We start from the raw sequence: 23659 nt of genomic DNA on the forward strand, positions 1-23659 counted from the left end.
GCTTGGGTAAATTCAACATTGTCAAATATAAGCTGTCAAATATATATTTAAGAAAATGCACTCAATCTTTAATGATACTATTTGATTAAACATTGAGGCAAAGAAAAATACTGTATACAATCTTAAACAGATATGTATTTTGTATTCTGAAATACAGAATTGAGTGAGGGAGACACAAATGAACAGGACCCTAAGGCTGAACTCTTTAGAAAAGCCTTACAATAGAGGAATTCACCTCCTAAGTGAACTCTGATTCTCTTGATTTAAAACATTATGGCAGGTTTTGTTCTTTTCCTTTGGACCATGCTGTGAGATCATGCTGGGGAAGTTCTCTCTGCAGTCTGCTAACAGACATTTATAGTGGGATTTGAAATTATTTGATTCATATAAAAATGAGCATATTGTATCCAGGACCTACAGATTGTATTTTTTGTCAGTGTATGTTTTTGAATGGCTTGAATTAAAATGAAATGAAAATGTGACTTTAAAATAAATTGTTTTTAAGGAGAGTAGTATGTGATATTAGAACATCTAGCTAGCATCTAACCATAGGATTTAGAACTGCAAGCAAACTTCAAGGTCATGGAGTCCACTGTCCCACACAGTGCAGGAATTCCCTTGTAAAAGATTCTTAGTAAGTATTCATCCAAGCACTGTTTCAATATCTTTAATGTTGGCAATCTCACTCCAGGGGCCATGTCATTTTTGAATAGCCCTAATTGTTTAAAATGTTCTCATGCTGAATTGAGATATAGCTATCTAGTGAAATAGGAGCACTTTATTTGCATCACTGCTTTAAAAATCTACAAGCAAATAAATGCAAAATATCAAATAATCTCCAAATTGAATACCAGCTCCAGGGGACAGAATTAATCCTGCTCTCACTCATTCATTATTCAGTGACTCTTAATACTGCTTCCTCATAAAACATAATGTCTGTATCATAGGTTTTTCCTATTTAATTTTGTTTGCAAAATAAATTTTATGGAGATGGAATGCATGTTTCAATGAAAGATATGCACTGTCAAAAATAGCATAGGTTCTTGGCCTTTTATTGCTTTGAGTTCTTGTACAAGTCAAAATAAAGTGTGTCTTGTTCCAGGGAGTTTTCACTGACTTTCCTCCCAGTTGTAGAAAAAAGCAGTTTTGCCTTCATTTACAATTCAAATCATTTACTTCGTAGAAATTTCTGTGTTTTTTTTTATTTTTTCCTCTGAACCAGTTATAAAATCTGTGTGGCTTTCTCATTTAATGAGTAAAAATAAAATTTTAGTATGTCTTCATTTTCATTTTCATATCTGCATTCATCATATTATCTTTTTCTGAAAATTACCTTTTAAAAGGTTGGGATGTCTTCCAAGAAGATGCCCAATGGGTTCACCTACTAGAGCCAGGTAAATTTCCTCACTAGAAAAGGGTATCCCATGGCTGATTTAAATCCAGGTTCCCAAAGGTGAATCCTTAGTAGCAGTAGAAATTTGTTGATCCTCTGTTTTTCTTTTTTAAATTTCCTGCTCTGCTAATTTTGTGTTTGGTTTCCTTTTTGCCTGTGAGTTATCCTCCATTACTGGCAGGAGAGGTTGGGAATTTTGTTTTATGATCTGACCATATAGTGAAGTTATTCCCCACCACTGGCAACACTGGTTGGTAATTGTGATACCCTGAATGGCAAGTTGGGACTCTCACTTCATGTTCTTATTCTATGAACTTTGAAGAATAAAATTTGAGGACTAAAATATTTTAAGCAAAAGTGTGGAAGTTTACTGCAAACGTATACAAACTGCCCCTGGAGAGGGGTTCCCCAATTGGGAGAGCCTTGTTCTCTCCTCCAAAATGGGAAAAATCAGTCCATTGAGTCTCTTTGTCTGCAGGTTTATAAATGCTGGTAGCTTCTTTATCTTGTACATGTTACTTTCTAATTAGACCTTCCTCATTTTATGTTTCCACGTGCTTTTCCCAATTGGTCACATTCCCCCCTTTCCCTGCATGGTATCAGTTTCAAAGTTTCAAAGCTCATCTGATGCCCCCCACTTCTTCCCATCATCTGGTAACATTCTTATAAATAATCTGATGACTTGGAGTCATCTCTGCATGTCACATATGTATTCCTCTCCCATGGATCCCCTTTCCTCTAATCTTCCTCTCCAGTCTCTAAAATCCTTTCAATTGGATTTCAAATTCTTAACATTCTATGAGGTATGTAAATGCATTAATGATTTATAGCAGGGGTCCTCAAACTATGGCCCGCGGGCCACATGCGGCCCACCGAAAACATTTATCCGGCCCGCCGGGTGTTTTTGCCGCCGCTGTGTGCATAGGAATTTGTTCATAGTTGTTTTTTTTAAACTATAGTCTGGCCTTCCAATAGTCTGAGGGACAGTGAACTGGCCCCCTGTTTAAAAAGCTTGAGGACCCCTGGTTTATAGAGATCTTATTTCTGTTGGGTAGAAGATGGCAGAGAATCTGATTTGTAAGGCATTTCTATTTGTCTTATTTGTTTAGTCTCTAAATTTCATGCCCACCAGAAAGTGGATATATAGACTGGTTCTATATTTCTGTTTATGATGGAACCATAGCTGAAAATTTACAGTTGAAGTCATAAACTTTCTCTGTGTGTCCGTAAGTTTTCGTCACTAACTCTGAAATGCATTTGCATCTCATTGTGTGAATGTGTACTGGTTCCTTACTTCTGGATGGTATTCCAAAATTAGACTATAAAATCTCAATTTTTTTAAGAAAATTGTTGTATTGCTTAAAGTATTACAAAGAGTATTACATATGCCCCCCCCACTTGACATTCCCCTGGTCTCCCCTACCCCCCAGTGTCTTGTGACCATTGGTTATGCTTATATGCATGCATACAAGTCCTTCAGTTGATCTCTTACCCCACCCTCAACCCTCCCCGGCCTTCCCACTGTAGTTTTACAGTCTGTTCGGTGCTGCTCTGCCTCTGTATCTATTTTTGTTCACCAGTTTATAATGGTCTTAATTATCCATAAATGAGTGAGATCATGTGGTATTTTTCTTTCATTGACTGGCTGGTTCACTTAGCATAATGCTCTCCAGTTCCATCCATGCTCTTCCAAATTATAGGGAACTCACACAACTTAACATAAGGAAGATAAACAATCTGATCAATAAATGTGCAAAGGATCTAATTTTTTCAAAAGAGGACATACAGAAGGCCCTACAGAAGGACATACAAATGAAAACATGCTCAAAGTCACTAATCACGGGAGAGATGCAAATAAAAACAACAATGAGGTATCATCTCACACCTGTCAGAATGGCTATCATCAACAAATCAACATAGGACAAGTGCTGAAGAGGATGCGGAGAAAAGGGTACGCTTGTGCACTGCTGGTGGGAATGCAGACTGGTGCAGCCACTATGGAAGACTATAAAATCTCTTAAAGGAGATCTATTCTGATTGGCTTAGAGATAAACAATTGGTTGTATAAATAGAACATTCCTAAAATTCCCAGAAATTAAAAGAAAATGAACCTCTAATACTTTCAATGTGGCAAAGTGTATGTTTACAGAGACGTACTTGAGATAGTTTAAAATTTTAATTTGACATAATTTAGGTAAATCTTTGGCATAAGAGACTAGTGTAGACTAATTTTCTTTACTAAGCATAAGCTTTGTTTTTTCTGAGTTAGCAGTATTAAAAACAATACATGTATACATCGATTATTCTATGTGGGTGAATTCTTCCTAAATGTATGAGGGTTGTTGATTGAATAGCAAGCATTACTTCTACTTATATGTTTAAAATTATTTAAGAATACAGAAATATCATAGAATAGAAAGTCCCATGCCATTGTTCCTCCATGGTGACACTGACTTAAACACAATAGATGGACAAAATTATTTTTTGAAACTTTTAAAATCAATTAAAAGGTTGCAGCATTTCAAGTGAGCACAAAGCCAAGAAGAACTGCATCTAAGTAGATAATAAGTGGCATTTTGCATGACTTAGTCCCTTACCTTCTGGTTTAGTGCAGAATGACAGGGAAACCACCAACTCCTGGCTACTCCCTAAGAAGGGAAGAAGAGTAGAACATGCATCTAATGTTCTGGCTTTTGGCAGGCTGCCCGAGGGACTAGTTACTTTCTCATCTGGTAGAAGTACTTTGGGCAATATCAATTTGAACACTAGGTTTTGGGTTGCTGAAAAGAAAGGAGAGTACAATGGCTTGTTACAGCCCCAGAAAAACTTTAGTACTACAGAAAGACACCAGGAAGAGTATGAGATTATAGGCTCCTGAGTAGAAATGAGAAAACTTTTATAACTTATAAATTCTGTACACAGGCACAGAGAAGATGCATCCTCAGAAAAGGTTTCAGAGGTTCCCAGGATCTTCATCAGGCTAGTTGATGAAGGTCTTCTCCTGTATGAAGCCCATCCATAAAGGCTCAGAGAGGTGGCTGCTTTTTTATTTTCAAATGCCTAAATTTCAACCAAAGTTGACATGGCATGCAAAGAAACAGAATCATGGCCCAATCAAAGGAATGATATTAACCTCCAGGTACCAACTCTAAAGAAACAGAGATTTTATTAACCGTTTGTGGTCGTTTGTCTACTCTCAGCCACCAAAGCTTTTTTACCGTTCCGGTCGTATGTCTGCTCTCAGCCACCACAGCAAGGAACCGTACGAATCTTAACTCCATTCATTCATGTATCAGTTCATAATTTCTCTGAAAGCTTTTAAGTGTCTAAGCGACCATATCACGAACCAAAACATTGCCCCGACAAATCGGAGATATTGAAACTCAATATAAACAAACATGGTCATTCCACACTCGCCATGCAAAACACCGTGGCGAGTCAGTTGCCTTTTGAGAGTGAAGAAATCGACAAGGTTCGGAGATAATTCACAGAATTTCAAATAAAGCTTTTCCAATTACATTTAACTGTAATTAGGCATTCTCGCTTGTTAAGATATTTCAAAATAATACTCCAAAATGGCAAAAAGAAAGTTACCGATAGAAGTGTACTGCGAATCTGAAAGTAACGATGAAGAGTTTTATTTTGGCACCTTGAATACTGACTCTGACGTAGAAAGTGATAACATCTGTAGTGATTCTACTAGTAGTGACGTAGTTCCGAAAAAAGAATTAATAAATCTTGTTTATCCTTCATAATCTTGCATGTTATGTATCACTGCTCTTTCAATGGAAATTAATTCCGACCAGTACGACACCCATGTCCAAATTTAATACGACCGCAAAGGGTTAATTACCCAAGAAAGACTTAAAAATAATCATCTTAAAAATGAAATGCCTAATTTGCTGAAAGAGAAAGCAGACAACACTAAATGAAATGGGTAAATAAAATCAGAATGTCAACAAAGATATATAAACTACAAAAAAGAACCAAATAATGCTCTACAGTTCCATCCATGCTGTTGCAAATGGTAAGAATTCCTTCTTTTTTTACAGGAGAGCATTATGCTAAGTGAAATAAGCCAGTCAAAGAAAAATACCACATGATCTCACTCATTTATGAATAATTAAGACCATTAGAAACTGATGAACAAAAATAGTTACAGAGGCAGAGCAACATCGAACAGACTGTCAAAGTACAGTGAGAAGGCCGGGGAGGGTTGAGGGTGGGATAAGAGATCAACTGAAGGACTTGTATGCATGCATATAAGCATAACTAATGGACACAAGACACTGAGGGGTATGGGAGGCTAGGGGAAGGTCAAGGGGAGAAAAAAAAGACATATATAATACTCTTTGTAATACTTTAAGCAATAAAACAATTTTTTAAAAAAGAACCAAATAGAAATTGTGAAGTTGAAGTACAAAATTGGAAAAAAATCACTATAGGCCTTAAACAAACTTACTTGACCAAACAGAAGCAAAAAATAAATCAGTGAACTTAAAGACAGGCCATTTAAAATGATCAAGTCAAAGGAGTAGAATGAATAAAAGTGAAGAGAGCCTGATTATTGGATATAATCAAGTGGACTAAAATGTAAATTACAGAAGTCTCACAAAGAGAAGAATCAAATAAAGAGGCAGAGAGGTGATTCGAAAAAATAATAGTGAAGATGTCCCCAAATTTGAAGAAAGAAATGTGTAGAAATTCAAGAAGATCAACAACATCCAACTACAATAAATTCAGAGATCCAAGAAAGATTATAATCAAATTGTTAAAATCATGGACAGATTCTTGAAAGCAAGAGAAAAGTGACTCATTGCATATAAGCGAGCTCCTATAAAGACAAAGCTGGTTTGCTCATCAGAAACCTTGCAGACCCGAAAAGGGTGGGAGTGATATATTCAAGTGCTAAAAGAAAACAAAAACTACCCAATTAGAAAACTGTATTGGGCAAAGCTGTCATTCAAAAATGAAGGAGAAAATAAGACATTGCCAGATAAACAAAAGCTGAGGCAGTTCATCACCACAAGACAAGCCCTGTAAGACATTCTAAAGCATGTTGTTCAAGTTGAAAGAAAAGAATGCTAGACAATAACATTAAAGCATATGACAACATAAAACTCTGGTAAAGGTAAATACTTCTATATAGGCATACAGTATATAGACTACAGCATTGTAATACCGGTGCACTTAATTCTGAAATAGAATTTAAAAGAAAATACATTACAACAAATATATATTTAACATAATAGATACATAATATGAAATATAAAATTCGTGTCATTGATTGTATAAACTAAGGGCAGAAATGTAAAGATGAAGAGGTTTTTCCTGCTTTATTGAGATATGTTTGGCACATAGTATTGTGTATGTTTGAGTTGATATATATGCAAAATTATTAAAACCATAACATTAGCTAACACCTCCATCCCATCACATAATTACAGTTTATATTCATGGTGAAAATATTTAAAATCTTGGAGTAGCTATTTCAAAAAGTATTTGAAGCCAGCATCACCCTAATACCAAAACCAGGTAAAGACAACACGATGAAAGAGAATTACAGGCCAATATCCCTCATGAACATAGATGCCAAAATCCTCAACAAAATCTTAGCAAATCGGATCCAGCAGTACATCAGAAAGATCATACACCATGACCAAGTAGGATTTATCCCAGGGATGCAAGGATGGTACAATATCCGCAAATCAATAAACGTGATACATCACATAAACAAATTGAAAGAAAAAAACCACATGGTCATATCAATTGATGCAGAAAAAGCATTTGACAAAATTCAACACCCATTTTTGATAAAAGTATTTAAATATTTTTATTGATTTCAGAGATTAGGGAGGTGGAGAGAGAGATAGAAACATCAATGATGAGAGAGAATCATTCATTGGCTGCCTCCTGCATGTCCATGCTGGGAATTGAGCCCACAACCCAGGCATGAGCCCTGACTGGAAATCGAACCATTAGCTCCTTGTTCATAGGTCCAACACTCAACCATTTAGCCATGCCAACAGGGCTTGGAGTAATTTTTATATGTAATTGAAGTTGTATTGTTATCAATTTAAAATAGTTTAAAATACGTTATTATAACTTTAATACTTTTTTGTAATCCCCATGATGACCATAAAGACAATACCTAGAGAAGATGGTTTTGAAAACTAGTTATAATATGTGCCAGGTTTCCTCATTGAATGATTATAAGTAGGATCTTGAACACATACATACTTTTATATCTGTACGAGTTGTGGTTTTACATTTTACTGAAGATTATCTCTTCCCACAACTCTATTGAAGGCTCCTTTTAAAATACCATTTATAGTGAAAATATTGGTGTTTGCTCTTGTTAAAGTTGAGTATTGATAATACAGGTTGATTTAGTATAGCTCTCATCAATAGCACGTTATGAGATGATGGGAATATTTTCTATTTCTACTGACTAATAGGGTAATTACTAACTATGTTTAGCTATAAAGCACTTGACATGTGGCTTTTGCCATTGAGAAACTGGGATAATTTACATTTAAATAGCCACACATGGACACATTAAACAGAGGAGAACTAAAGATTGCAACATGGAGATATTTCTAATGGCAGAAGAAACAAACCTGGCTGAAAAAGAGTTATTAAAAATGGCAGTTGTTCAAAATGGCAATATATTCCTCTGGTAGATACTTTCTATCTTACATTCTTTTGGACTATTTATACTTGAATTTAATAAATAAAAAAGGAGAACTTTTGAAGGCATACTTTAAAATAATGTTAAGAATATTTTAGTGAATGAATATTCTAAATTTTTAATCTAGCTTTTAAAATTTATCTTAATTGTTGAGAATATTAGAGATGTCTCCCATCCCCCACCCCCCATTGCCTTCCTCCACCCAGTTCCCGCACCACCCCAGGCCTTCTCCACAGTATTGTCTCTGTCCATGGGTTATGCATACATGCATACAAGTTCTTTGGTTGATCTCTGACCACCCCCTCCTTCCATCTGATATTCCTCAGTCTGTGCCATGCTTCTATGCCTCTGGACATATTTTGTTCATCAGTTTATGTTGTTCATTAGAACTGAGCCAAACTGGTTAGGGCTGTTTATTAGAATCTACATGTAAGTAAGATCATGTGATACTTTTCTTTCTCATAGTGGCTTATTCTGCTTAGCACAATACTCTTGAGGTAAGAGACCTTCATTTTTATAGCTGCATAGTATTCTGTTGTGTAAATGTACCACAGCTATTATTTTTTTAATCCTCACTCGGGGATATTTTTCTGATTTTTGGAGAGAGGGAAAGACAGAAGGAAATATCAATCTGAAAGAAACACATAGATTGGTTGCCTCCTGCACTCGCCCTGATCAGGGCCCAGGCCGGGGAGATGCCTGCAACCAAGGTACATGCCCTTTGCCAGAATTGCCAGAATTGAACCCTGGGACCCTTTCGTCTACAGGCTGATACTCTATTCACTGACACAAACAGGTTAGGGCTGTACCACAGCTTTTTATCCACTCATTTACTGATGGGAACTTGGACTTTTTCGATAGCTTAGCTATTGTAAATAGCGCTGGCATGAACATAGAGGTGCATATATTCTTTCTGATTGGTGTTCCTGGATTCTTAGGATATATTCTTAGAACTGGGTCAAATGGCAGTTTGACTTTTAATTTTTTGAGGAAACTCCATACTGTTTTCCAGAGTGGCTTCAGCAGTCTGCATTCCCACCAGCAATACATTAGGGTTCTTTTTTCCTCTATATACTCTGTAGTACTTGTTGTTTGTTAATTTATTGATGATAGCCATTCTGATAGGTGTCAGGTTATGCCCCGTTGTCATTTTAATTTTCGTCTCTCTGATGATTAGTGACTTTCAGCACTCTTTCATATGTCTCTTGGTCATCTGTATGTCAACTTTGGAGAAGTGTCTATTTTTTGATTTTTATTATTTTAAAGGATTCACTGTTTATTAACTGACCAGATTACAAAAATAACCATGGTATCTACCATGGTTCATTATTCTTTAAAAAAAGTATTTTTGTTGATTTCAGAGAGGAAGGGCAAGTGAGAGAGAGAGAGAAACATCAATGATGAGAGAGATTCATTTATTGGCTACCTCCTAAACACCCACTACTGGGGATCGAGCCCACAACCCAGGCATGTGCCCTTGACCTGAATTGGACCCAGGACCCTTTAATCCGCAGGCTGACACTCTATCCACTGAACCAAACTGACCAGGGTATCATTCTTCTAATAAGCCTACTAATCTGGTCTTCTCTATTACCAGTATCTTCACCTTCTACAAAATAGGTGTTCATCATTCCATGCATGTGTGTTATTTTTTTAATTATATGTGTTTATCCCTAAATAAATGTAGTATTGTTTTGAAATTTTGAACTTTTTATAAATAGTATGATAAAATAGGTATTCTGTAACATACTTCTGTTTGGTTCTTTGTACTTGTGAGATTTGTTCAAGTTGATATGTGTAGCTCTAGATTATTCATTATCAGTGTTAGGTCATATTCCATTGTTTAGTGTATGTTTATCAAATTATCATCTGTCCAAGAAATTGAAATAATATGGTGAGAGCCCTGAACATCAAAAGGTTGAGGGTTCGAATCCCAGATTGGGCACATACCCAGGTTGTGGGTTTGATCCCTGTTCGGGACACATACAGGAGATAGCCAATCAATGGTTTTCCCTCACAGTGATATTTATCTCTTTCTCCCCCCTTTCTCTCTCTCTAAAAATCAATTGGAACAAATCTTCTGGTAAGGATTGAAAAACATAGAAATAATGTGGTGAGAAACCCAAGTGAAACAATATTCAAATCATTATAATTACTTTCAGGACTATTAAAGTAAGTTTATTATTAACCAGTTAGCAAGGAAGATAGAAATATCCCTATTTAATATGAGCATAAATCAACTTCCCAATTGCTTTTGCACTAGTGACTTAAAAATACGTAAATAAGGTACTGATTCAATAGTAAGGTGCTGTTTATCTCAATTCTACTTAATTTGGAGGTAATACATTACATAGGAAAACTTAGATTATCAGTATTGATTAATGATGTGAGGCAGATAACTTGCAAAATAGGTTGGAGATTGCCAGTGAGATTCTGGTCTCAATCATGATGAAGTGACTTGCTCTGATGTACCTAAGGACCCTGTCTAATGAGTTGTGCCATCTTAATTGGCCACACACTGGTGAAAACATAAAAACAAGTTAATCATAATGATACCTCACAAAAGCCAAGCCATTAACCAGCCAGAACCTCAGCCCAGAAAATGTTTCTGGCCATTTGGTCTTTACTTCATCATAGCCTTCACAACTTGAGAAACAAAAAGTTTGCGGAGAGTAAATGCTGCTAATTACTTCTGATTGGCATGCCATATATGGTCTTGTTATAATATGGAGGGGAATAAGCATGTAAAAGAATGCACATTAAATTGCTAAAGCGATATACAATAGAGAGAGAACATTTATTCTTTTGGTCATCTACCATGTTCCATCATGAAGGGGAGTAACAATGTTGGGATTGTGGAGATAGGAGTTTTGGGGATCCCAGTCATGGATATTCATGTATGTTACTCATTATGAAAAAATCCTTAACAGTATATATAAGTCATTGCTTACTAGGAGATTTTTTTCAATTTTGTTTGTAACATTTAATGATGTTTCTATACTAATAAGAGATATTTCTGTTGTATTATAATCTAACTAGAACTTGGTTTTTCTTTTTTCAGACATGTGTTTTATGTGGTAGTGATTATGATGTTGTATGGAAAGGAAACTTGACTAACAACAGTTACCAAATAAACTATTTTATTACCTGTTTCCCAAACAATCTCCATTTTATTTACCATTTGACAAATGCATTATTATTTTATAAAATAGCAAAAAACTCTTTATGCAAGATGTCTGTTTTATAGTATATTTACATTAAAACTTTTAGGTTAAAATGTATGTTATTTCTATTAACTTTATCGTTTTTAATTATACAGAAAAAGGTGCTGTCTGAATTTTCCTATTCCAGTGTTTTCTGGGTTCAAGAACATGATATAAAACACTATGTATAAAAACCAACAACACTATATCATTAGTACTATGCTAATAATGTTATATTATGAGGATTTAATTGTTTTGCCTACAGATATTAGAACATATATTTGACTTTGTATTTGCATAAGGAGTATATTATTACAAGTCCTAATATTTCTCAGATGGTAAAACAAAATTATATTCAAATGAGAATCTATATTGAAAATTCCATATCTAGAATATGGTGAATAAATGATTTGGTGAAATGGAGAACAGAAGTTTTAATAATGATATACATTATTTTAATATATATTTTATTAAATCATTGATCAGCTGCCTCCTGCATGCCCCACACCGGGGATTGAGCCAGCAACCTGGGAATATGCCCTGACCCGGAATTGAACCATGACATTCTGGTTCATAGGTCCATGCTCAATCTCTGAGCAAAGCCAACTGGGCATGATATACATTATTAATGCTAAAGTATTTTGGGATTTTGGGCACAGCATCACTGTCTATAAGAAGAAACTTATACTTGCAAGTGAAACATTTCCATCTGAATTTGAAAGGCTAGAGTAAAAATTAATAGCTAGTTGGTACTCTTTGGACCAAAGCAGTTAACTTTTTTTTTCTTTTCCTGAATATATTTTTTCACTTGTTTCCTCTCCCCAACATTTTTCAAGTTATTACCAGATTGCCTAAGGGAGAAAACGTCTCTTTAAAAATTATAATACCTTGGCTTCAGTTTCTTCTACCTTTCCTAATAAGTTCATCTTTCTAAAGGAGACATTGTAACAAAGCATTCCTACAGGGATTTCATGGTATCCGATGAGGTCCGACTCCTTTTTTCTTAGGCTAAACATTTCCTCACTGAAAGAAGCCTTTTATCAGCACCTATTATGTTCCTGTCCCACTGCTATAATCCTCTATATTTTTCTTAAATAGAACAGATTATATTAGGAATCCAGTTCCAATGCCACAGTACTTGAATTTAGTTGTGAGTGGCTTTTTTCCTCCTAATCTCTATAAAAACGTTGGTAGTTGATTGAAGAGAACTTGCCTTTTTTGTGTGCTTTGTTCAGTTGCTAGGCTTTAATGGTAAGTGATGAGGAAAGATGGATAAAAGAAAATCTTGAATGGCCATGAAATCCTCATTGAGTTTGGAACAAACACCTTAGCTGTAATGTCTCTGCCACTTTTAACATATTTAAGTTCTTTGGTGTCTGTGAATGCTTGTCCACAGTCTTAAATGAAGTAGGATTTGAAACTCTCAGGCACTTTTAGAATACATTCTGTTTCTGATCATACATTGTTAAAGAGTATGTTAGGTTTCAGAGCTGGTTTATTACCACTTTGTTTCTCAATAAAATACGGATCTACATTTTTTTCAGTTATATATTATGTATAATTGAGTTTCACGGTGGTAACAGGTAATTTTCAATATAAAACAATTTATTATACTTAATATCTTAAATTTATTTTGGAAAGTGATTCATTTTATTTAAATTTCTCGAATACTCAGAGCACCAAGGAAAAGTATAGAGAATAACTTTCTATTATAGAAGTCCTGTAATACAGGATGGATTTGCTTTTTCTACTGGGTAAACTTTATTTTTGTACTTACTATATAATAGCCTTGAAAAATTAGTTGTTTTTCCATTAGCTTAATGATTCTGAACAACACCTTTATTGACATTATATTTGGTATCAAAATTGTGTTAGAATCTTGACTGAATAATTAGTAAATCATTTGGTACTTTTACATATACATTTTAGTTATTTTAAAATTTTTATTCATTTTTCTTTTTTTCTTTATTGATTTTAGAGAGAGACGGAAGGAGAGGGGGGAGAGAGAGAGAGAGAGCGCTAAACGCATCTATTTGTTGTCCCATTTATTTATTCATTCATTGCTTGATTCTTCTATGTGTCCTGACCAGAGATGAAACCCCTTGGCATATGGGGATGAAGCTCTAACCCTATACCTCCTGAGCAACCCAAGCAGGGTGCATCTTAATTATTTTATAATTAAATCGCTCAGAGGTGTTGTTGAGTTAAAAATTACTCCTATCAGTTTAAGTCCAAGCATTCTATTCCATCAATCAATTAACAGTCATTGTAACCTCATGGGAAGCACTGTGGTAGCTTTTATATGAATGAATGATACTGTTTCAATTAATAAATCTGAAAAAAGTGAAGGTGATTTTACTCATAGTGGACAGCACTCTTCCACGGAATGCAGAATCATCTCTCTGCAAACAGTATTTATTAAGGGAGTTGTATTTGTCTAGGTTAAGTACCTTTAGGTGACATCTGTGAACAACCAATTCAAAATGCTTAATTAACATTAATTGTCTTAATAACTTAGTGGTTATTCTGTGGAATCCAATATTAGTAAACACAGGTAGGATTCATAAAGAAGACAAGGTGGAATAGGAATGGTGTCAGGAACTAAGGTAGAACTCTCAATCTGGTCTCAGGGGCTCTTTGGTCTCTTGATTTTATTCATCCATTTATGCATGTGTTCATTGAACAAGTGTTTTTTGATTACTGTGTGCCTGAACTAGACAGTGGAACTTGGAACAAGAAAGATTTGATTTCTTAAAGACACATAGTATGTAATTCACATACTACAATTCACCCATTTAAAGCCTACAGTTCAATCATTTTTAGTACTAGAGGCTCAGTGCACAAAATTCATGCACTGGGGGAGGAGAGTCCCTCAGCCCAGCCTGCACCCTCTCACAGTCCGGGAACCCTCGGGGTATGTCTGTCTTCAGGCTTAGACCCGATCCCCCACAGTCGGACATTCCTCTTGCAGTCCGGGATCCCTCACTCCTTACCACCTGCCTGCTCACTGCTCTTTACCACTCAGCTCACTGCGACTGCCCCCTGGTGGGGAGGGTCCATGGGCTGGCTCCAGGGCATATCTGGTCTGCCTCACTCAGTCCTGATGTGCCAGACCCCAGCAGCAAGCTAACCTACGAGTTGGAGCATCTGCCCCCTAGTAGTCAGTGAACATCATAGTGAGAGGTTGAGTGGCCTTAGGATATCATTAGCATATTACACTTTGATTGGTTGAACGGACAACCAGACACTTAGCATATTAGGCTTTTATTATATAGGATATGCACAGAATTGTGCAACTGTGGGTAAGCAGAGTTTGACACTGCAAAAATAAGTCTTTGGGGATATTATTTTTTGCTGGTTATTTTTTTTCCCTTTTTTTTCTATGTATAGGGCGTAATATCACAGGAAGGCCATAGTATTCTGCCACCCATGAGGAGTAAGCTCAAGTTGCTATTGGATGTGTTGTACACAGAGAAGCCATTCTTCAGGCGCTCTGCTCTCTCCATACTTGGTTATTTTTAAGAAAAGAAAGACTCAGGAAGGTCTTTGAGCTTCCCTCAACTGCCTAAAGGAATTTAGATAGAGGATCTGCTCCAAGAAGTGAGCTATCATTACAGACAACTAGTTAAATATGAAATAGTATGTGGCAGACAAGGAGGAACCTAGCACGAACCATTTGATCAAAGTCCTCTCTGTGTCCCATTGTTAAAGATTGCCCAGCAAACATTTGTTTATGAACATTTGCTTTTCCATCTCTTTTTGAATTGTCTTCCTCTCCTTCAAATTCCCAACCTCAATGCATCCTTTCTCTGTAGCTCAAGATGTAATATAAGCCATAACTTTCTGGATCTGTCCTTAGCCATCACATTCTTATGGATTACCCATATGTACATACTTAATAAATTTGGTGGTTTTTGCTGTTAATCTGTGTGGAAGGAAAATTATTCTCCCTCCCTCACACAGCCATCACCACAAACAATTTGAGAGCATTTTCTTTACCCAGGAAAGAAACTTTATCTATTAGCAGTCCATCTCTATTTCCCTTCCCTTCAACCCCTGGCAACCATTAATCTTTTTTTGTCACTATGGATATTCTGGATAGTTCATAGAAATGGAATCGTATCTGGTCCTTTGTGACTGGCTTCTTTCTTTTAGGATAATATATACAAAGTACTTCATTCCTTTTTATTGTAAATTAATACTTAATTGTACAGATACAGCACATTTTATTTATCTTGTCATCAGCTAATGGACATCTGGGTCATTTCCAAAGTTTTTGGCTATTATGAATAATACTAGAAGCCCGGTGAATGAAATCCGTGCACTGGGGGCGTTTCCCTCTGCCCAGCCTGCACCCTCTCCAATCTGGGACCCCTAGGGGGATGTCCGACTGCTGGATGTCCTGTGGGATTGGGCCTAAACCAACAGTCAGACATCCCTCTCATAATCTGCTGGCTCCCAAACGCTCGCCTACCTGCCTGATTGCCCCTAACCGCTTGCTTCTGCCTGACAGCCTGATCACCTGCTAACCACTCCCCTGCCAGCCTGATAGACACCTAACTGCTCCCTTGCAGGCCTTATTGCCCCCACCTGCCCTACCAAAAGTTCCCTCTATTAGATAGGATTACTATGAAAATCATGTGAAAGTTATTGGTGTGGAGGTGTGTTTTCATTTATCTTGGGTATATATGTAGTAGCAGAATTCTAGTTTATATTGTAATCTTATATTTAACCTTTTAAGGAACTGTCACACTTTTTTAAAGAAGCTCTAGTATTTTTCATTTCCACTGACATTATATGAATGTCTCAATTTCTCCATTTCCTTGCCAACACTTGTTGGTCTTTTTTATTATAGCCATCCTAGTGGATATAAATGGTATGCCATTTTGGTTGTAATGCCCATTTCTCTAATGAATAATAATGTTGAACAACTTTTTATGTTCTTTTTATAAAAAAAAATTCTTATTGATTTCAGAGAGGAAGGATTGAGAGAGAAACATCAATGATAGGTGAGAATCATTGATCGGCTGCTTCCTGCATGCCCACACTGGGGATCGAAGCCACAACCCAGGCATATACCCTGGCCGCGAATCAAACTGTGACCTCCTGGTTCATAGGTCAACCCTCAACCACTAAGTCACGCTGGCCTGGCACAGCTTTTTATGTTCTTATTGGCCCATTTGTATATCTTCTTTGGAGGAGTGTCAATTCATATGCTCAGGCCATTTTTAAATTGGGTTATTTGTGCTCTTGTTGCATTGTAAGAGTGTTTTGTATATATGTTGTAAAAATATTTCTCATTCTGTGTGCTGTCTTTTCACTGAGTGATGATGAATGGCCTTTAAAGCACAGAGTTTTTTATTATGATGAAGTCCAATGTATACATTTTTTTGGTTTGTTTATTGTGCTTTTAGTTTATTGTTAAGAAGACTGCCTAACCTGGGATCATAAAAAAAAAATCCCTACAATTTCTTTCTAAGAGTTTTAGTTTTTACATTCGAGTATGTAATTCATTTTGAGATAATTTTTGTGCTTGATATGAGGAAAGGGTCCAATTTCATTTATTTACATGTGGATATTCAGTTTTCCCAGCTTCAAACCTTTTCATACCTTTTAAATTTATTTTTTATTTTTGACACTGTTACAGATGTCCCCATTCCCCCCTGTCAAGCAGCCCCCCCATCTGCTTTGCCTGTGTCCCTCCACCCAGTCACCAGCCCCCTTCCCTCTGGCCATCACCATACTGTTGTCTGTGTCTATGGGTTATATGTGTATGTTATTTTTTAATATGTGAAAAAATAATCGCCTGTTTTTTTTTTTAATGCGAATTCTGCTTCATTAGTGGGCCCAAGAATCTGCTTTTTAGAAAGGTTCCAGATGACGCTATTGAATGTGGTCTTGGGACTATATTTTGAATAGCAAGGTAATAGACAACTGCTGAACAAGGAATTGCAAGTAAATTCTAAGTGTGCATCTGCTTTGATCTCACTTGAGGAATGGCTTTCTTTACTGGTCCTAGTATATTGGAGACTATAACTTTTCCACTACTTTCAAGATAATATTATAGTATGTCAAGCCATACATTGAGATTTGTTCAGTAGCATCATTAAATCTGAGTTTTTCATTTTAACCAACAGAGATCATCTGGCTAGGGACATTGTAGCCAGGTGTTCAGCTCTTATAGCCATCGGTTGTGGCTAGGGGTGTTGGACGCTGCTCTCAGAGAAGAGGGTCTTAGGCTAGCCAGAGAATAAATAATCTTCTAATTTCAGGGACATCTGGATTTTTTTTTTACATTTAAATTTGAGAATTTATAAATGACAATTAGTAAAAATTAGAAAGTCTTTAAATGAGAGCTAATGAGTACTTAATGGTTTGATAAGGGGAAATAGAATTTTCCTGGAATACCAGCTATCCTCCATGTTTCATCTTTAGCAATAATGAATAGCTTGTGTGATTTCAGTAAGGGCTATCATTGGAATGCAGATAGTTCTGGTGCAAATGTTATCAAGGAAATTGGGGTGTCCTCTTCCCTGCTGGTTCTAGGGGTGGGGTCGTTGCAGTATCTTGAGAAAAGGAATTTTCTGAGACTTGCACGGGAGGATGAGTGTTGTTTATTTGCATGGAATTACGTCTCTAGGTTTCCAAAGTCTCATTTCCTTTATCCAGTCATAGAAGAAGTATAGCTGGGGTTTCAGTTGAGCTAGAAGCAAAGCCAGGGTCCAGAGTTTCCTTTCCCTGATGGAGCTGGTCCAGTTCAGCATCAGGCTAGTTGCAGTCCATTAGTCCATTGTGTGTGGGCAAAAACCAGGAAACAGGAATGAGAGCCCCCCACAAGCCAGGGGTCAAGCTCAACATGCTAAGAGAACAAATTCCTTAGTTTAGGGGAATAAATATCCCAAATTTTGTGCCCTTGCACTGGCCATGCCTATTCCGGCCAATGACCTGTTCCCAGGTGTGATAGACATCCAGCACTTTTGCTAGTCCTCCAACTTTACTGGGCAAGTATCTATCTTCACTTTATTGGACCCCTGGGGAGTATAAACTTGTAGTTTCCTGGTGAAGCTGCCGAAATGACATGCCTATACTATTTGGCCTTCTCTTTGCTCCTTTCCTGTTATTAACACATTTCGTACCACTCAGGAGTTTTCTCGCACCATCTGTTAAGGACCGCTCACGAGTGTTCTCGTTTTTCACGCCCATGGAAAAAGGAGGGAATCTAGATACTTATGTAAATTTTGTTTGGTCCTTCTTCATAGAGGAAAATGTTTTACGCGGTACCATATGTTAAAAAAGTACTAGGAACTTTAATTGTTTAATTGTTTTTGTAAACAAAAATCTTATAATTATTGAAAAAAAACACCTAAAGTGCATTATGATGATTTAAATACCGTGCAGTTTGCCCAAAAACGTGTGGTCCTTGGCGTATGTCTTAGAGATTTCTATGCAGTACGCAGTGTGTTAATAGCTAGCTTAATTACAAGGGTATCACAAAGACCTTGGAGTGGGCAGTCACTGGTAAGGTACTGAGCCTTTGTGGATGCTTTCTCATTTATAGACTGAGAATAACAGCTCTTCTACAGAGACATTTTAATTACTTTGTTTCTGGAATAGAGTGTTAAGTGCTGGATCTGTGTTAGTTTTCTTCCCTCCTACTTCCAGAAAAGATTTTCCGTTGATTTACATATAAATAACCAAGTATAATAGGGCCATTAAATTAAGGATAAAAAAAGAGACATCTAATGGAAAGAGAACATAGTTTTTCTACAAAATCTAGGCTAACACTGGTTACTCTGGCTGAAAATTTAACTATGAGCTTTTTGGCAAACATAGTAGAAAGGGAAACAAAATCAATTAAGCATCTCTTAATATGTAAAGATAAAAAGACATACTAGTTTGTTAGGAGAGAGAAAAATTTGTCTTAACAATAACTAAGAAGAAAAATAGAATGACCTACTTTACAATATTTAAAAAGCATCAAATGATAGATTATCTTTTTTATGGTTCATAAAATTCATCTAGCCTCTTCCCACTGCCCAATTTCAAATTATTAGGTATTTGTACCATTAGCACTCTGCTTCTGGTTAGTTACCAAAATATGTATTAAATTTCTATTGTTGCTGTAACTAAAAGTCTCAGACACTGTGGCCTAAAACAACACAAGTTTGTCATATAGTTTGGGACATCCAAAGCCTAAAATGGATCTCACTGGACTAAATTCAAGGTATCAGAAGGCTGAGTTCTTTGTGCAAGCTATAGGGGGATCTATCCACTGAGCCAAACCAGCTAGGGCAAGAGTTTATTTCTAATGCTACTAGATCTTTATCCTTGTCTTTTATGGTTTCTAGAGTCTGCCTGCATTCATTGGTGTGCGGTTCCTTTCCTCCATCTTCAAAACCTGCAATATCAGACTAGCCTTTATCACTCTGCCCTAGGTCTTGGTTCTCTTCTGCCTTCCTCTTCTCCTTTTATGGACCCTTGTGATTACATTGGCCCCAACTTCAGAATCCAGGATCATCTCATCATTATTATTTATCCTCACCCAAGGATTTGTTTATTTATTTTTAGAGAGAGTAGAAGGGAAGGAGAGAGAGAGAAACATCAGTTTGCAAGAGAAACCTTACTTCTTTTTAGTCGGTTCAAAGCAGATTATTATTGTAGATCACGCAGGGGGAACAAAGGGTAAAATATTTATCTGAAGCAGTGTTTGACTATATTCTGCGCAGTGAGAAAACCTGAAGTTATTTTCAAGCTGCACCATTTCTTACTTCTTTTCAGTCAGGCCAAGTTTCTAAACTTTCCAAATCTCCATTGATCGCCTCCTGTACACAGCTCGACTGGGGATCAAACCCGCAGCCTAGGTATGTGCCATGACCAGGAATCAGACCTGCTACCTGTACCTGGTACACAGAACAATGCTCCAACCAACTGAGCAACCCAGCCAGGGCAGAATGATCTCTTTATTTTAAATTCAATTTATTGGTAATCTTAATTCCATATGCTACCTTAATTCCCCTTTGTCATGTAGAGTAACATGCACAGATTTTCGGGATTAGAATTTGGGATCCTCTTTTTTTTTGGGGGGGGTACATTATTCTGTCTACCATAATGACCACTTATGATACAAATCCTTAATAAGATCTATGTTCATCATAATCAGTTCTGGTATTGTAAGGCCTTTTCTGTAAGGAGGTTAATTACTATAATCCAAATATATAGCTTTTTAGTTTTACATACCCTCTAAGAATTAAGAGATTTTACCCTGGCCCCCATTTTCACTTTTAAATATGGTTGTCTTAATTTGTCTTCTCTTCAGTTACATGAGGAAATATTGAAATTTTTAATCGAGAAGCATTTAAACAACCAATTTTACCTCATGTATCTAATGTTAATGTTTGCACTCTCCCTCTCTTTAGTGAAAAAGAGTAAACAAATACTAACTTTTTGAAAGGATATTGACTTTTATATATCACATAATAACTGTGCCCCATCCCTTTTACAGTACAATGAATAAGTTACTGCAGTGCCAATAAGCATGTAAATACATTTGCTAATCAACAGCTGCTAGGATTTATCCTTTTATCCACTCTTCATCTATTGAGCATTTAATACTGGAGATGCAGTAGTGAGGCTTGGCTCACATGGTATAAAAAGAAAATTGATTTGTTGGGAGGAGAGAGTAATACAAGTTCATAATAGATTTTTAAAATCTTTTTATTGACACAAAATTCTATTTTCAACTTAAAATTATACAAACTTTTCTACTTCCCATTTAAAAAATATTCTCCTCATTTAAAACAACCTTCTATATATATAAAAGACAGCGACCATTCGACTGTTCAACCTTTCGGGGGCTATGATGTGCACTGACCACCAGGGGGCAGATGCTCAATGCACAGCCATGGAAACATGGAACAGACAGATGAATCTCAGAGGGAAGCGGGGTGGAGGGCAGGAAGAATTGAACCAAAGATCTTATATGCATACTAGAGGCCCAGTGCACCAGTGGGATCCCTCGCCCTGGCCTGAACCCGGCCCAGTGCACAGATTCATGCACCAGCGGGTTCCCTCGGCCTGGACTGTGGTGATTGGGCCAAAACCGGCAGTCTGACATCACCTGAGGGAACTGGATTGCAAGAGGGTGCAGGCCAGGCTGAGGTGCCCCAACAGTGCACGAATTCATGCGCTGGGCCTCTCGTTTATTATAAAATGCCTCAGACATGTCAGGTTAAAAATAATAATGATAACAATCACCCTGGCAAAAAACACTTATATATCATACTAGTGTGCCGGTGCATGGATTCATGCACATTAAAAGGAAATTAATTAGAAGAAATATTTTTTTTTTGGTGTGGCACACAGCCTTTATTCTGACCACCCCCACCTCCTGGGTCCAAGCCCATATCCTGGCAACAGAATGGGCTCACTCAGCACTTATGTGCAGAGTTGGTGTAAGGATGCCAACGCCACTCCACACCTGCTGTGGCCTCCTGTTCCAGCGTGCCAAGGCGAATCATGTATAACTTGAGCTCAAAGTGAGGGCCAACCTCAGTCAGCAGCACTTTGCAGTGCTTGGTCTTCCTGTACACATGGTGTTGGAAGGAGATGTAGTCATTCTGGTTTGCAAAGGTGATGACCCGATGGCTGTCTTCTTTGGGCACAGGGAACAGGTAATGAAGTATGTCGGAGACCCGCTTGCCCAGACGGGAGGAGAAGCCATGAATATGAGGTGAGATTTGGCCTCTAACACGGTGCCCAGGTCAGGGATGTCATGTCGCATAAGCACATTACATAGTGTGAAGTAAGCAGTGGGGCCAAAGGGCAAGTGACTGACAATGAACCCCACAGGTGTGCCTCGATGCTCATGGATGACTATCAGGTCAGTGACACCATTAGCTTTGCAGGCTCACACGAGTGACCCCACCTCATGTAAGCCACGGTTCATGTGCTGGGCACCGGGAAACACCAACTTCAGCTCCTTTGCAAACATCTTGAGGCGTGAAGTGGGGTCTTGGAAAGTCATGATCATGACCTTGGGATCCTCAAACCCTGCCCATCGATATTCATAATCCACATGATTGGTCACACCTTCACCACCAGTGTCGTCAAACTCCAGGGAACCATGTAAGGCCAAAGCCTCCCTACGTAACTCCATGGGGATCAGGCAGTTCTCTTTGAGCACACGCCGCACCTTCTCCTTTCTCTCGTAGGCAGCGCTCTGTGCCTCCTCGCGGATCTTGTGGTAGAGGTACTCACAGTGAAGGTGCGCCATGTTGCGCCACTTCCACGTGGGTTTCGGAGAATCTGAGAGAGCTGCTGGCACTATGCAGCCCTCACTTCCCTAGAAGAAATATATTAATATCACTATTCACCCTTTCTCTATAATAGAAGTGTCAACCAAATTCATGGTTGATAATGACAGATCAAAACACACGTGTGTGATTGGCACCAGCGAGAGTATTATATGTATTGCACATGCTTGAGTCAACTTAGTCTTTTATAGATATAGAATAAATTTGCTTAATTAAACCTGCTTTCTGATTTAGCTAAACTTTTCCCAGTCCAGTGAAGCACCCCAACTTCTCTTTCAGGCAATTGTCAGCAACACAGCAGTAAATATCTAAACGAAGCAGATTATTGTAGATCATGCAGGGAGAACAAAGGGTAAAATATTTAACTGTAGCAGTGTTTGACTATATTCTGCGCAGTGAGAAAACCTGAAATCATTTTCAAGTTCCACCATTTCTTACTTCTTTTCAGTCGGGTCAAGTTTCTAAGCTTTCTAAATCTTCGTTTTTCCGGCTAATGAAAAGAAAATAGGATTCTACCGAGTCTCCTATCTACCTACTCCAGGACTTCTGTGAGGATCAAATGAGATGAGACACATGAAAATGCTTCACAAACATTTGGTTAAACTGTAAAATGTTTGTACCTGGCTATAAAGCAAGTCAAGTTCCTGGGCTGAAGAAACTCCAAGGAGGCTAGTCCCTGGAGAGAGGAAGCCAAGTATTGCTACATGATGTCATTACCCGGCGCCCACAGCGACCGCTTCAGGGCTGGGCTGGGCTGTGGGCCACATTTTGTGCCCTAGGGTCTTAGTAGCATTGACTGTGATTTGATGGGCTGTTGCTCTGGGTTGGTGGTGTGGCCTGTGTCCCACTTGGGGGAAGCTGAGGGTTGGTTTGTTGGCACCAGGTTTGTGGTGCCATTTATTTTTAAATGGCTAGTGTGCATCATGCCAGGTCCTGTGTTGAGCATCTGCCCCCTGGTGGTCAGTGTGCATCATAGCTACTAATTGGGTGGATTACATTTAGCCTTTTATATATATATACTAGAGGCCCGGTGCACAAAAATTTGTGCACTCGGGGGGGA

At 37.6% G+C, this 23659-nt stretch overlaps 1 pseudogene; it reads right to left on the reverse strand.

Moving 5' to 3' along the window:
* Positions 1–21714: 21714 nt before the first annotated feature.
* Positions 21715–22559, reverse strand: LOC102774200 (annotated as a pseudogene).
* Positions 22560–23659: the final 1100 nt, after the last annotated feature.

Source organism: Myotis davidii, unplaced genomic scaffold (assembly GCF_000327345.1).
Source record: "Myotis davidii unplaced genomic scaffold, ASM32734v1 scaffold280, whole genome shotgun sequence".
NCBI classification, from domain to species: Eukaryota; Metazoa; Chordata; class Mammalia; order Chiroptera; family Vespertilionidae; genus Myotis; species Myotis davidii.